The following is a 16,290-nucleotide window of genomic DNA, read 5'->3' on the forward strand; positions in this document are numbered from 1 at the left end:
TCGAGAAGCCTCAGCGGAAATGGGCCTCATCTCGCCTGGAGGGCAAAACCGCCTGGATTTTCTCGAGTTGCGGCAGGTGCTCTCGACTTACGACCGGGACCTCAGGGACCCGCTCTGGTGGCCTCAGGAAAGGCCAGTCCCCATGCGAGTTCCTGGGGGGCCTCTCGGGATTCCTCTCCCGTCGATGCCGGGGCCTAAGACCTTGTGTGGAGTCGGTGCCGGAACCTGAGGATTCCTCTCCAGTGCTGACATGGATCTTGGAGTACTTCTGGAGTCTCCCCAGGGGAGTCAGTCCTCGTCTCGAATGCGGGCATGCACTTGCGCTTTCCTCCAGAGCGGTAGCAGCAGTGTCACGCAGTCCTCCGCGTGGATCAAAGGATCTATAGTTTTCCCTCGAGTCTTTCCCACCAGGCTTTCCCACGAGGCTTTCCCACAGGGCTGTCCCACGTGCACACGTGGTGGGAGTCGATCCTCGGCTTGAACGTCAAGGCAGTGCAGGGAAAACAGGTTCCTCTGGAATGGACTGACACATCTGGGGGACTCTTGGAATGGTGTCACGACCCTGGAGTTCCTCTCGCCTTTCCTGTGGAGAGCGCCTCCTCTTGAGATGCGACGGGAAGGCCGGGAATTCTTTCCCTAGGAAACAGGGAAAGATCCCTCATCTCGAGCTAGGAGGCGGAAACGGGGCTCCCCTGGATGTGTGAGGGACCCCACGTGCTTCCTCTCGAGTGGAGACGGGTATGTCGGGGAACTTCTTGAGTTGCAGCAATGGTGTGAAGGACCCTTTGGAAGTTCCAGTGGTTAGATGTGATTGGCCTCGAGAAGCCTCAGCGGAAATGGGCCTCATCTCGCCTGAAGGGCAAAACCTCCTGGATTTTCTCGAGTTGCGGCAGGTGCTCTCGACTTACGACGGGGACCTCAGGAACCGCTCTGGTGGCCTCAGGAAAGGCCAGTCCCCATGCGAGTTCCTCGGGGGCCTCTCGGGATTCCTCTCCCGTCTATGCCAGGGCCTAAGACCTTGTGTGGAGTCGGGGCCGGAACCTGAGGATTCCTCTCCAGTGCTGACATGGATCTTGGGGTACTTCTGGAGTCTCCCCAGGGGAGTCAGTCCTCGTCTCGAATGCGGGCATGCACTTGCGCTTTCCTCCAGAGCGGTAGCAGCAGTGTCACGCAGTCCGCCGCGTGGATCAAAGGATCTATGGTTTTCCCTCGAGTCTTTCCCACGAGGCTTTCCCACGAGGCTTTCCCACAGGGCTGTCCCACGTGCACACGTGGTGGGAGTCGATCCTCGGCTTGAACGTCAAGGCAGTGCAGGGAAAACAGGTTCCTCTGGAATGGACTGACACATCTGGGGGACTCTTGGAATAGTGTCACGACCCTGGAGTTCCTCTCGCCTTTCCTGAGGAGAGCGCCTCCTCTTGAGATGCGACGGGAACGCCAGGAATTCTTTCCCTACGAAACAGGGAAGGATCCCTCATCTCGAGCTAGGAGGCGGAAACGGGGCTCCCCTGGATGTGTGAGGGACCGCACGTGCTTCCTCTCGAGTGGAGACGGGTATGTCGGGGAACTTCTTGAGTTGCAGCAATGGTGTGAAGGACCCTTTGGAAGTTCCAGTGATTAGATGTGATTGGCCTCGAGAAGCCTCAGCGGAAATGGGCCTCATCTCGCCTGAAGGGCAAAACCTCCTGGATTTTCTCGAGTTGCGGCAAGTGCTCTCGACTTACGACGGGGACCTCAGGAACCGTTCTGGTGGCCTCAGGAAAGGCCAGTCCCCATGCGAGTTCCTCGGGGGCCTCTCGGGATTCCTCTCCCGTCGATGCCAGGGCCTAAGACCTTGTGTGGAGTCGGGGCCGGAACCTGAGGATTCCTCTCCAGTGCTGACATGGATCTTGGGGTACTTCTGGAGTCTCCCCAGGGGAGTCAGTCCTCGTCTCGAATGCGGGCATGCACTTGCCCTTTCCTCCAGAGTGGTAGCAGCAGTGTCACGCAGTCCGCCGCGTGGATCAAAGGATCTATGGTTTTCCCTCGAGTCTTTCCCACGAGGCTTTCCCACGAGGATTTCCCACAGGGCTGTCCCACGTGCACACGTGGTGGGAGTCGATCCTCGCCTTGAACGTCAAGGCAGTGCAGGGAAAACAGGTTCCTCTGGAATGGACTGACACATCTGGGGGACTCTTGGAATGGTGTCACGACCCTGGAGTTCCTCTCGCCTTTCCTGTGGAGAGCGCCTCCTCTTGAGATGCGACTGGAACGCCGGGAATTCTTTCCCTACGAAACAGGGAAAGGATCCCTCATCTCGAGCTAGGAGGCGGAAACGGGGCTCCCCTGGATGTGTGCGGGACACCACGTGCTTCCTCTCGAGTTTAGACGGGTATGTCGGGGAACTTCTTGAGTTGCAGCAAGGGTGTGAAGGACCCTTTGGAAGTTCCAGTGGTTAGATGTGATTGGCCTCGAGAAGCCTCAGCGGAAATGGGCCTCATCTCGCCTGGAGGGCAAAACCTCCTGGATTTTCTCGAGTTGCGGCAGGTGCTCTCGACTTACGACGGGGACCTCAGGGACCCGCTCTGGTGGCCTCAGGAAAGGCCAGTCCCCATGCGAGTTCATCGGGGGCCTCTGGGGATTCCTCTCCCGTCGATGCCGGGGCCTAAGACCTTGTGTGGAGTCGGGGCCGGAACCTGAGGATTCCTCTCCAGTGCTGACATGGATCTTGGGGTACTTCTGGAGTCTCCCCAGGGGAGTCAGTCCTCGTCTCGAATGCGGGCATGCACTTGCGCTTTCCTCCAGAGCGGTAGCAGCAGTGTCACGCAGTTCGCCGCGTGGATCAAAGGATCTTTGTTTTTCCCTCGAGTCTTTCCCACGAGGCTTTCCCACGAGGCTTTCCACAGGGCTGTCCCACGTGCACACGTGGTGGGAGTCGATCCTCGGATTGAATGTCAAGGCAGTGCAGGGAAAACAGGTTCCTCTGGAATGGACTGACCCATCTGTGGGATTCTTGGAATGGTGGCACGACCCTGGAGTTCCTCTCGCCTTTCCTGTGGAGAGGGCCTCCTCTTGAGATGCGACGGGAACGCCGGGAATTCTTTCTCTATGAAACAGGGAAAGGATCCCTCATCTCGAGCTAGGAGGCAGAAACGGGGCTCCCCTGGATGTGTGCGGGACCCCACGTGCTTCCTCTCGAATGGAGACGGGTATGTCGGGGAACTTCTTGAGTTGCAGCAATGGTGTGAAGGACCCTTTGGAAGTTCCAGTGGTTAGATGTGATTGGCCTCGAGAAGCCTCAGCGGAAATGGGCCTCATCTCGCCTGGAGGGCAAAACCGCCTGGATTTTCTCGAGTTGCGGCAGGTGCTCTCGACTTACGACCGGGACCTCAGGGACCCGCTCTGGTGGCCTCAGGAAAGGCCAGTCCCCATGCGAGTTCCTGGGGGGCCTCTCGGGATTCCTCTCCCGTCGATGCCGGGGCCTAAGACCTTGTGTGGAGTCGGGGCCGGAACCTGAGGATTCCTCTCCAGTGCTGACATGGATCTTGGAGTACTTCTGGAGTCTCCCCAGGGGAGTCAGTCCTCGTCTCGAATGCGGGCATGCACTTGCGCTTTCCTCCAGAGCGGTAGCAGCAGTGTCACGCAGTCCTCCGCGTGGATCAAAGGATCTATAGTTTTCCCTCGAGTCTTTCCCACCAGGCTTTCCCACGAGGCTTTCCCACAGGGCTGTCCCACGTGCACACGTGGTGGGAGTCGATCCTCGGCTTGAACGTCAAGGCAGTGCAGGGAAAACAGGTTCCTCTGGAATGGACTGACACATCTGGGGGACTCTTGGAATGGTGTCACGACCCTGGAGTTCCTCTCGCCTTTCCTGTGGAGAGCGCCTCCTCTTGAGATGCGACGGGAAGGCCGGGAATTCTTTCCCTACGAAACAGGGAAAGATCCCTCATCTCGAGCTAGGAGGCGGAAACGGGGCTCCCCTGGATGTGTGAGGGACCGCACGTGCTTCCTCTCGAGTGGAGACGGGTATGTCGGGGAACTTCTTGAGTTGCAGCAATGGTGTGAAGGACCCTTTGGAAGTTCCAGTGGTTAGATGTGATTGGCCTCGAGAAGCCTCAGCGGAAATGGGCCTCATCTCGCCTGAAGGGCAAAACCTCCTGGATTTTCTCGAGTTGCGGCAGGTGCTCTCGACTTACGACGGGGACCTCAGGAACCGCTCTGGTGGCCTCAGGAAAGGCCAGTCCCCATGCGAGTTCCTCGGGGGCCTCTCGGGATTCCTCTCCCGTCTATGCCAGGGCCTAAGACCTTGTGTGGAGTCGGGGCCGGAACCTGAGGATTCCTCTCCAGTGCTGACATGGATCTTGGGGTACTTCTGGAGTCTCCCCAGGGGAGTCAGTCCTCGTCTCGAATGCGGGCATGCACTTGCGCTTTCCTCCAGAGCGGTAGCAGCAGTGTCACGCAGTCCGCCGCGTGGATCAAAGGATCTATGGTTTTCCCTCGAGTCTTTCCCACGAGGCTTTCCCACGAGGCTTTCCCATAGGGCTGTCCCACGTGCACACGTGGTGGGAGTCGATCCTCGGCTTGAACGTCAAGGCAGTGCAGGGAAAACAGGTTCCTCTGGAATGGACTGACACATCTGGGGGACTCTTGGAATAGTGTCACGACCCTGGAGTTCCTCTCGCCTTTCCTGAGGAGAGCGCCTCCTCTTGAGATGCGACGGGAACGCCAGGAATTCTTTCCCTACGAAACAGGGAAGGATCCCTCATCTCGAGCTAGGAGGCAGAAACGGGGCTCCCCTGGATGTGTGAGGGACCGCACGTGCTTCCTCTCGAGTGGAGACGGGTATGTCGGGGAACTTCTTGAGTTGCAGCAATGGTGTGAAGGACCCTTTGGAAGTTCCAGTGGTTAGATGTGATTGGCCTCGAGAAGCCTCAGCGGAAATGGGCCTCATCTCGCCTGAAGGGCAAAACCTCCTGGATTTTCTCGAGTTGCGGCAAGTGCTCTCGACTTACGACGGGGACCTCAGGAACCGTTCTGGTGGCCTCAGGAAAGGCCAGTCCCCATGCGAGTTCCTCGGGGGCCTCTCGGGATTCCTCTCCCGTCGATGCCAGGGCCTAAGACCTTGTGTGGAGTCGGGGCCGGAACCTGAGGATTCCTCTCCAGTGCTGACATGGATCTTGGGGTACTTCTGGAGTCTCCCCAGGGGAGTCAGTCCTCGTCTCGAATGCGGGCATGCACTTGCCCTTTCCTACAGAGTGGTAGCAGCAGTGTCACGCAGTCCGCCGCGTGGATCAAAGGATCTATGGTTTTCCCTCGAGTCTTTCCCACGAGGCTTTCCCACGAGGCTTTCCCACAGGGCTGTCCCACGTACACACGTGGTGGGAGTCGATCCTCGCCTTGAACGTCAAGGCAGTGCAGGGAAAACAGGTTCCTCTGGAATGGACTGACACATCTGGGGGACTCTTGGAATGGTGTCACGACCCTGGAGTTCCTCTCGCCTTTCCTGTGGAGAGCGCCTCCTCTTGATATGCGACTGGAACGCCGGGAATTCTTTCCCTACGAAACAGGGAAAGGATCCCTCATCTCGAGCTAGGAGGCGGAAACGGGGCTCCCCTGGATGTGTGCGGGACACCACGTGCTTCCTCTCGAGTGCAGAAGGGTATGTCGGGGAACTTCTTGAGTTGCAGCAAGGGTGTGAAGGACCCTTTGGAAGTTCCAGTGGTTAGACGTGATTGGCCTCGAGAAGCCTCAGCGGAAATGGGCCTCATCTCTCCTGGAGGGCAAAACCTCCTGGATTTTCTCGAGTTGCGGCAGGTGCTCTCGACTTACGACGGGGACCTCAGGGATCCGCTCTGGTGGCCTCAGGAAAGGCCCGTCCCCATGCGAGTTCCTCGGGGGCCTCTCGGGATTCCTCTCCCTTCGATGCCGGGGCCTAAGACCTTGTGTGGAGTCGGGGCCGGAACCTGAGGTTTCCTCTCCAGGGCTGACATGGATCTTGGGGTACTTCTGGAGTCTCCCCAGGGGAGTCAGTCCTCGTCTCGAATGCGGGCATGCACTTGCGCTTTCCTCCAGAGCCGAAGCAGCAGTGTCACGCAGTCCGCCGCGTGGATCAAAGGATCTATGGTTTTCCCTCGAGGCTTTCCCACGAGGCTTTCCCACAGGGGTGTCCCACGTGCACACGTGGTGGGAGTCGGTCCTCGGCTTGAACGTCAAGGCAGTGCAGGGAAAACAGGTTCCTCTGGAAAGGACTGACACATCTGGGGGACTCTTGGAATGGTGTCACGACCCTGGAGTTCCTCTCGCCTTTCCTGTGGAGAGCGCCTCCTCTTGAGATGCGACTGGAACGCCGGGAATTCTTTCCCTACGAAACAGGGAAAGGATCCCTCATCTCGAGCTAGGAGGCGGAAACGGGGCTCCCCTGGATGTGTGCGGGACACCACGTGCTTCCTCTCGAGTTTAGACGGGTATGTCGGGGAACTTCTTGAGTTGCAGCAAGGGTGTGAAGGACCCTTTGGAAGTTCCAGTGGTTAGATGTGATTGGCCTCGAGAAGCCTCAGCGGAAATGGGCCTCATCTCGCCTGGAGGGCAAAACCTCCTGGATTTTCTCGAGTTGCGGCAGGTGCTCTCGACTTACGACGGGGACCTCAGGGACCCGCTCTGGTGGCCTCAGGAAAGGCCAGTCCCCATGCGAGTTCATCGGGGGCCTCTGGGGATTCCTCTCCCGTCGATGCCGGGGCCTAAGACCTTGTGTGGAGTCGGGGCCGGAACCTGAGGATTCCTCTCCAGTGCTGACATGGATCTTGGGGTACTTCTGGAGTCTCCCCAGGGGAGTCAGTCCTCGTCTCGAATGCGGGCATGCACTTGCGCTTTCCTCCAGAGCGGTAGCAGCAGTGTCACGCAGTTCGCCGCGTGGATCAAAGGATCTTTGTTTTTCCCTCGAGTCTTTCCCACGAGGCTTTCCCACGAGGCTTTCCACAGGGCTGTCCCACGTGCACACGTGGTGGGAGTCGATCCTCGGATTGAATGTCAAGGCAGTGCAGGGAAAACAGGTTCCTCTGGAATGGACTGACCCATCTGTGGGATTCTTGGAATGGTGGCACGACCCTGGAGTTCCTCTCGCCTTTCCTGTGGAGAGGGCCTCCTCTTGAGATGCGACGGGAACGCCGGGAATTCTTTCTCTATGAAACAGGGAAAGGATCCCTCATCTCGAGCTAGGAGGCAGAAACGGGGCTCCCCTGGATGTGTGCGGGACCCCACGTGCTTCCTCTCGAGTGGAGACGGGTATGTCGGGGAACTTCTTGAGTTGCAGCAATGGTGTGAAGGACCCTTTGGAAGTTCCAGTGGTTAGATGTGATTGGCCTCGAGAAGCCTCAGCGGAAATGGGCCTCATCTCGCCTGGAGGGCAAAACCGCCTGGATTTTCTCGAGTTGCGGCAGGTGCTCTCGACTTACGACCGGGACCTCAGGGACCCGCTCTGGTGGCCTCAGGAAAGGCCAGTCCCCATGCGAGTTCCTGGGGGGCCTCTCGGGATTCCTCTCCCGTCGATGCCGGGGCCTAAGACCTTGTGTGGAGTCGGGGCCGGAACCTGAGGATTCCTCTCCAGTGCTGACATGGATCTTGGAGTACTTCTGGAGTCTCCCCAGGGGAGTCAGTCCTCGTCTCGAATGCGGGCATGCACTTGCGCTTTCCTCCAGAGCGGTAGCAGCAGTGTCACGCAGTCCTCCGCGTGGATCAAAGGATCTATGGTTTTCCCTCGAGTCTTTCCCACGAGGCTTTCCCACGAGGCTTTCTCACAGGGCTGTCCCACGTGCACACGTGGTGGGAGTCGATCCTCGGCTTGAACGTCAAGGCAGTGCAGGGAAAACAGGTTCCTCTGGAATGGACTGACACATCTGGGGGACTCTTGGAATGGTGTCACGACCCTGGAGTTCCTCTCGCCTTTCCTGTGGAGAGCGCCTCCTCTTGAGATGCGACGGGAAGGCCGGGAATTCTTTCCCTACGAAACAGGGAAAGATCCCTCATCTCGAGCTAGGAGGCGGAAACGGGGCTCCCCTGGATGTGTGAGGGACCCCACGTGCTTCCTCTCGAGTGGAGACGGGTATGTCGGGGAACTTCTTGAGTTTCAGCAATGGTGTGAAGGACCCTTTGGAAGTTCCAGTGGTTAGATGTGATTGGCCTCGAGAAGCCTCAGCGGAAATGGGCCTCATCTCGCCTGAAGGGCAAAACCTCCTGGATTTTCTCGAGTTGCGGCAGGTGCTCTCGACTTACGACGGGGACCTCAGGAACCGCTCTGGTGGCCTCAGGAAAGGCCAGTCCCCATGCGAGTTCCTCGGGGGCCTCTCGGGATTCCTCTCCCGTCTATGCCAGGGCCTAAGACCTTGTGTGGAGTCGGGGCCGGAACCTGAGGATTCCTCTCCAGTGCTGACATGGATCTTGGGGTACTTCTGGAGTCTCCCCAGGGGAGTCAGTCCTCGTCTCGAATGCGGGCATGCACTTGCGCTTTCCTCCAGAGCGGTAGCAGCAGTGTCACGCAGTCCGCCGCGTGGATCAAAGGATCTATGGTTTTCCCTCGAGTCTTTCCCACGAGGCTTTCCCACGAGGCTTTCCCACAGGGCTGTCCCACGTGCACACGTGGTGGGAGTCGATCCTCGGCTTGAACGTCAAGGCAGTGCAGGGAAAACAGGTTCCTCTGGAATGGACTGACACATCTGGGGGACTCTTGGAATAGTGTCACGACCCTGGAGTTCCTCTCGCCTTTCCTGAGGAGAGCGCCTCCTCTTGAGATGCGACGGGAACGCCAGGAATTCTTTCCCTACGAAACAGGGAAGGATCCCTCATCTCGAGCTAGGAGGCGGAAACGGGGCTCCCCTGGATGTGTGAGGGACCGCACGTGCTTCCTCTCGAGTGGAGACGGGTATGTCGGGGAACTTCTTGAGTTGCAGCAATGGTGTGAAGGACCCTTTGGAAGTTCCAGTGGTTAGATGTGATTGGCCTCGAGAAGCCTCAGCGGAAATGGGCCTCATCTCGCCTGAAGGGCAAAACCTCCTGGATTTTCTCGAGTTGCGGCAAGTGCTCTCGACTTACGACGGGGACCTCAGGAACCGTTCTGGTGGCCTCAGGAAAGGCCAGTCCCCATGCGAGTTCCTCGGGGGCCTCTCGGGATTCCTCTCCCGTCGATGCCAGGGCCTAAGACCTTGTGTGGAGTCGGGGCCGGAACCTGAGGATTCCTCTCCAGTGCTGACATGGATCTTGGGGTACTTCTGGAGTCTCCCCAGGGGAGTCAGTCCTCGTCTCGAATGCGGGCATGCACTTGCCCTTTCCTACAGAGTGGTAGCAGCAGTGTCACGCAGTCCGCCGCGTGGATCAAAGGATCTATGGTTTTCCCTCGAGTCTTTCCCACGAGGCTTTCCCACGAGGCTTTCCCACAGGGCTGTCCCACGTGCACACGTGGTGGGAGTCGATCCTCGCCTTGAACGTCAAGGCAGTGCAGGGAAAACAGGTTCCTCTGGAATGGACTGACACATCTGGGGGACTCTTGGAATGGTGTCACGACCCTGGAGTTCCTCTCGCCTTTCCTGTGGAGAGCGCCTCCTCTTGATATGCGACTGGAACGCCGGGAATTCTTTCCCTACGAAACAGGGAAAGGATCCCTCATCTCGAGCTAGGAGGCGGAAACGGGGCTCCCCTGGATGTGTGCGGGACACCACGTGCTTCCTCTCGAGTGCAGAAGGGTATGTCGGGGAACTTCTTGAGTTGCAGCAAGGGTGTGAAGGACCCTTTGGAAGTTCCAGTGGTTAGACGTGATTGGCCTCGAGAAGCCTCAGCGGAAATGGGCCTCATCTCTCCTGGAGGGCAAAACCTCCTGGATTTTCTCGAGTTGCGGCAGGTGCTCTCGACTTACGACGGGGACCTCAGGGAACCGCTCTGGTGGCCTCAGGAAAGGCCCGTCCCCATGCGAGTTCCTCGGGGGCCTCTCGGGATTCCTCTCCCGTCGATGCCGGGGCCTAAGACCTTGTGCGGAGTCGGGGCCGGAACCTGAGGATTCCTCTCCAGTGCTGACATGGATCTTGGGGTACTTCTGGAGTCTCCCCAGGGGAGTCAGTCCTCGTCTCGAATGCGGGCATGCACTTGCGCTTTCCTCCAGAGCGGTAGCAGCAGTGTCACGCAGTCCGCCGCGTGGATCAAAGGATCTATGGTTTTCCCTCGAGTCTTTCCCACGAGGCTTTCCCACGAGGCTTTCCCCCGAGGCTTTCCCACAGGGCTGTCACACGTGCACACGTGGTGGGAGTCGATCCTCGGCTTGAACGTCAAGGCAGTGCAGGGAAAACAGGTTCCTCTGGAATGGACTGACACATCTGGGGGACTCTTGGAATGGTGTCACGACCCTGGAGTTCCTCTCGAATTTCCTGTGCAGAGCGCCTGCTCTTGAGATGCGCCTGGAACGCCGGGAATTCTTTCCCTACGAAACAGGGAAAGGATCCCTCATCTCGAGCTAGGAGGCGGAAACGGGGCTCCCCTGGATGTGTGCGGGACACCACGTGCTTCCTCTCGAGTGGAGACGGGTATGTCGGGGAACTTCTTGAGTTGCAGCAAGGGTGTGAAGGACCCTTTGGAAGTTCCAGTGGTTAGACGTGATTTGCCTCGAGAAGCCTCAGCGGAAATGGGCCTCATCTCGCCTGGAGGGCAAAACCTCCTGGATTTTCTCGAGTTGCGGCAGGTGCTCTCGACTTACGACGGGGACCTCAGGGAACCGCTCTGGTGGCCTCAGGAAAGGCCCGTCCCCATGCGAGTTCCTCGGGGGCCTCTCGGGATTCCTCTCCCGTCGATGCCGGGGCCTAAGACCTTGTGTGGAGTCGGGGCCGGAACCTGAGGATTCCTCTCCAGTGCTGACATGGATCTTGGGGTAATTCTGGAGTCTCCCCAGGGGAGTCAGTCCTCGTCTCGAATGCGGGCATGCACTTGCGCTTTCCTCCAGAGCGGTAGCAGCAGTGTCACCCAGTCCGCCGCGTGGATCAAAGGATCTATGGTTTTCCCTCGAGTCTTTCCCACGAGGCTTTCCCACGAGGCTTTCCCACAGGGCTGTCCCACGTGCACACGTGGTGGGAGTCGATCCTCGGCTTGAACGTCAAGGCAGTGCAGGGAAAACAGGTTCCTCTGGAATGGCCTGACACATCTGGGGGACTCTTGGAATGGTGGCATGACCCTGGAGTTCCTCTCGCCTTTCCTGTGGAGAGCGCCTCCTCTTGAGATGCGACGAGAACGCCGGGAATTCTTTCCCTAGGAAACAGGGAAAGGATCCCTCATCTCGAGCTAGGAGGCGGAAACGGGGCTCCCCTGGATGTGTGCGGGACACCACGTGCTTCCTCTCGAGTGCAGAAGGGTATGTCGGGGAACTTCTTGAGTTGCAGCAAGGGTGTGAAGGACCCTTTGGAAGTTCCAGTGGTTAGACGTGATTGGCCTCGAGAAGCCTCAGCGGAAATGGGCCTCATCTCGCCTGGAGGGCAAAACCTCCTGGATTTTCTCGAGTTGCGGCAGGTGCTCTCGACTTACGACGGGGACCTCAGGGAACCGCTCTGGTGGCCTCAGGAAAGGCCCGTCCCCATGCGAGTTCCTCGGGGGCCTCGAGGGATTCCTCTCCCGTCGATGCCGGGGCCTAAGACCTTGTGTGGAGTCGGGGCCGGAACCTGAGGATTCCTCTCCAGGGCTGACATGGATCTTGGGGTACTTCTGGAGTCTCCCCAGGGGAGTCAGTCCTCGTCTCGAATGCGGGCATGCACTTGCGCTTTCCTCCAGAGCCGAAGCAGCAGTGTCACGCAGTCCGCCGCGTGGATCAATGGATCTATGGTTTTCCCTCGAGGCTTTCCCACGAGGCTTTCCCACAGGGGTGTCCCACGTGCACACGTGGTGGGAGTCGATCCTCGGCTTGAACGTCAAGCAGTGCAGGGAAAACAGGTTCCTCTGGAATGGACTGACACATCTGGGGGACTCTTGGAATGGTGTCACGACCCTGGAGTTCCTCTCGCCTTTCCTGTGGAGAGCGCCTCCTCTTGAGATGCGACTGGAACGCCGGGAATTCTTTCTCTACGAAACAGGGAAAGGATCCCTCATCTCGAGCTAGGAGGCGGAAACGGGGCTCCCCTGGATGTGTGCGGGACACCACGTGCTTCCTCTCGAGTTTAGACGGGTATGTCGGGGAACTTCTTGAGTTGCAGCAAGGGTGTGAAGGACCCTTTGGAAGTTCCAGTGGTTAGATGTGATTGGCCTGGAGAAGCCTCAGCGGAAATGGGCCTCATCTCGCCTGGAGGGCAAAACCTCCTGGATTTTCTCGAGTTGCGGCAGGTGCTCTCGACTTACGACGGGGACCTCAGGGACCCGCTCTGGTGGCCTCAGGAAAGGCCAGTCCCCATGCGAGTTCATCGGGGGCCTCTGGGGATTCCTCTCCCGTCGATGCCGGGGCCTAAGACCTTGTGTGGAGTCGGGGCCGGAACCTGAGGATTCCTCTCCAGTGCTGACATGGATCTTGGGGTACTTCTGGAGTCTCCCCAGGGGAGTCAGTCCTAGTCTCGAATGCGGGCATGCACTTGCGCTTTCCTCCAGAGCGGTAGCAGCAGTGTCACGCAGTCCGCCGCGTGGATCAAAGGATCTATGGTTTTCCCTCGAGTCTTTCCCACGAGGCTTTCCCACGAGGCCTTCCCACAGGGCTGTCCCACGTGCACACGTGGTCTGAGTCGATCCTCGGCTTGAACGTCAAGGCAGTGCAGGGAAAACAGGTTCCTCTGGAATGGACTGACACATCTGGGGGACTCTTGGAATGGTGGCACGACCCTGGAGTTCCTCTCGCCTTTCCTGTGGAGAGCGCCTCCTCTTGAGATGCGACAGGAACGCCGGGAATTCTTTCCCTACGAAACAGGGAAAGGATCCCTCATCTCGAGCTAGGAGGCGGAAACGGGGCTCCCCTGGATGTGTGCGGGACACCACGTGCTTCCTCTCGAGTTTAGACGGGTATGTCGGGGAACTTCTTGAGTTGCAGCAAGGGTGTGAAGGACCCTTTGGAAGTTCCAGTGGTTAGATGTGATTGGCCTCGAGAAGCCTCAGCGGAAATGGGCCTCATCTCGCCTGGAGGGCAAAACCTCCTGGATTTTCTCGAGTTGCGGCAGGTGCTCTCGACTTACGACGGGGACCTCAGGGACCCGCTCTGGTGGCCTCAGGAAAGGCCAGTCCCCATGCGAGTTCATCGGGGGCCTCTGGGGATTCCTCTCCCGTCGATGCCGGGGCCTAAGACCTTGTGTGGAGTCGGGGCCGGAACCTGAGGATTCCTCTCCAGTGCTGACATGGATCTTGGGGTACTTCTGGAGTCTCCCCAGGGGAGTCAGTCCTCGTCTCGAATGCGGGCATGCACTTGCGCTTTCCTCCAGAGCGGTAGCAGCAGTGTCACGCAGTTCGCCGCGTGGATCAAAGGATCTTTGTTTTTCCCTCGAGTCTTTCCCACGAGGCTTTCCCACGAGGCTTTCCACAGGGCTGTCCCACGTGCACACGTGGTGGGAGTCGATCCTCGGATTGAATGTCAAGGCAGTGCAGGGAAAACAGGTTCCTCTGGAATGGACTGACCCATCTGTGGGATTCTTGGAATGGTGGCACGACCCTGGAGTTCCTCTCGCCTTTCCTGTGGAGAGGGCCTCCTCTTGAGATGCGACGGGAACGCCGGGAATTCTTTCTCTATGAAACAGGGAAAGGATCCCTCATCTCGAGCTAGGAGGCAGAAACGGGGCTCCCCTGGATGTGTGCGGGACCCCACGTGCTTCCTCTCGAGTGGAGACGGGTATGTCGGGGAACTTCTTGAGTTGCAGCAATGGTGTGAAGGACCCTTTGGAAGTTCCAGTGGTTAGATGTGATTGGCCTCGAGAAGCCTCAGCGGAAATGGGCCTCATCTCGCCTGGAGGGCAAAACCGCCTGGATTTTCTCGAGTTGCGGCAGGTGCTCTCGACTTACGACCGGGACCTCAGGGACCCGCTCTGGTGGCCTCAGGAAAGGCCAGTCCCCATGCGAGTTCCTGGGGGGCCTCTCGGGATTCCTCTCCCGTCGATGCCGGGGCCTAAGACCTTGTGTGGAGTCGGGGCCGGAACCTGAGGATTCCTCTCCAGTGCTGACATGGATCTTGGAGTACTTCTGGAGTCTCCCCAGGGGAGTCAGTCCTCGTCTCGAATGCGGGCATGCACTTGCGCTTTCCTCCAGAGCGGTAGCAGCAGTGTCACGCAGTCCTCCGCGTGGATCAAAGGATCTATAGTTTTCCCTCGAGTCTTTCCCACCAGGCTTTCCCACGAGGCTTTCCCACAGGGCTGTCCCACGTGCACACGTGGTGGGAGTCGATCCTCGGCTTGAACGTCAAGGCAGTGCAGGGAAAACAGGTTCCTCTGGAATGGACTGACACATCTGGGGGACTCTTGGAATGGTGTCACGACCCTGGAGTTCCTCTCGCCTTTCCTGTGGAGAGCGCCTCCTCTTGAGATGCGACGGGAAGGCCGGGAATTCTTTCCCTACGAAACAGGGAAAGATCCCTCATCTCGAGCTAGGAGGCGGAAACGGGGCTCCCCTGGATGTGTGAGGGACCCCACGTGCTTCCTCTCGAGTGGAGACGGGTATGTCGGGGAACTTCTTGAGTTGCAGCAATGGTGTGAAGGACCCTTTGGAAGTTCCAGTGGTTAGATGTGATTGGCCTCGAGAAGCCTCAGCGGAAATGGGCCTCATCTCGCCTGAAGGGCAAAACCTCCTGGATTTTCTCGAGTTGCGGCAGGTGCTCTCGACTTACGACGGGGACCTCAGGAACCGCTCTGGTGGCCTCAGGAAAGGCCAGTCCCCATGCGAGTTCCTCGGGGGCCTCTCGGGATTCCTCTCCCGTCTATGCCAGGGCCTAAGACCTTGTGTGGAGTCGGGGCCGGAACCTGAGGATTCCTCTCCAGTGCTGACATGGATCTTGGGGTACTTCTGGAGTCTCCCCAGGGGAGTCAGTCCTCGTCTCGAATGCGGGCATGCACTTGCGCTTTCCTCCAGAGCGGTAGCAGCAGTGTCACGCAGTCCGCCGCGTGGATCAAAGGATCTATGGTTTTCCCTCGAGTCTTTCCCACGAGGCTTTCCCACGAGGCTTTCCCACAGGGCTGTCCCACGTGCACACGTGGTGGGAGTCGATCCTCGGCTTGAACGTCAAGGCAGTGCAGGGAAAACAGGTTCCTCTGGAATGGACTGACACATCTGGGGGACTCTTGGAATAGTGTCACGACCCTGGAGTTCCTCTCGCCTTTCCTGAGGAGAGCGCCTCCTCTTGAGATGCGACGGGAACGCCAGGAATTCTTTCCCTACGAAACAGGGAAGGATCCCTCATCTCGAGCTAGGAGGCGGAAACGGGGCTCCCCTGGATGTGTGAGGGACCGCACGTGCTTCCTCTCGAGTGGAGACGGGTATGTCGGGGAACTTCTTGAGTTGCAGCAATGGTGTGAAGGACCCTTTGGAAGTTCCAGTGGTTAGATGTGATTGGCCTCGAGAAGCCTCAGCGGAAATGGGCCTCATCTCGCCTGAAGGGCAAAACCTCCTGGATTTTCTCGAGTTGCGGCAAGTGCTCTCGACTTACGACGGGGACCTCAGGAACCGTTCTGGTGGCCTCAGGAAAGGCCAGTCCCCATGCGAGTTCCTCGGGGGCCTCTCGGGATTCCTCTCCCGTCGATGCCAGGGCCTAAGACCTTGTGTGGAGTCGGGGCCGGAACCTGAGGATTCCTCTCCAGTGCTGACATGGATCTTGGGGTACTTCTGGAGTCTCCCCAGGGGAGTCAGTCCTCGTCTCGAATGCGGGCATGCACTTGCCCTTTCCTACAGAGTGGTAGCAGCAGTGTCACGCAGTCCGCCGCGTGGATCAAAGGATCTATGGTTTTCCCTCGAGTCTTTCCCACGAGGCTTTCCCACGAGGCTTTCCCACAGGGCTGTCCCACGTGCACACGTGGTGGGAGTCGATTCTCGCCTTGAACGTCAAGGCAGTGCAGGGAAAACAGGTTCCTCTGGAATGGACTGACACATCTGGGGGACTCTTGGAATGGTGTCACGACCCTGGAGTTCCTCTCGCCTTTCCTGTGGAGAGCGCCTCCTCTTGATATGCGACTGGAACGCCGGGAATTCTTTCCCTACGAAACAGGGAAAGGATCCCTCATCTCGAGCTAGGAGGCGGAAACGGGGCTCCCCTGGATGTGTGCGGGACACCACGTGCTTCCTCTCGAGTGCAGAAGGGTATGTCGGGGAACTTCTTGAGTTGCAGCAAGGGTGTGAAGG

Source organism: Ovis canadensis, chromosome 6 (assembly GCF_042477335.2).
Source record: "Ovis canadensis isolate MfBH-ARS-UI-01 breed Bighorn chromosome 6, ARS-UI_OviCan_v2, whole genome shotgun sequence".
In the NCBI taxonomy this organism is placed as follows: Eukaryota; Metazoa; Chordata; class Mammalia; order Artiodactyla; family Bovidae; genus Ovis; species Ovis canadensis.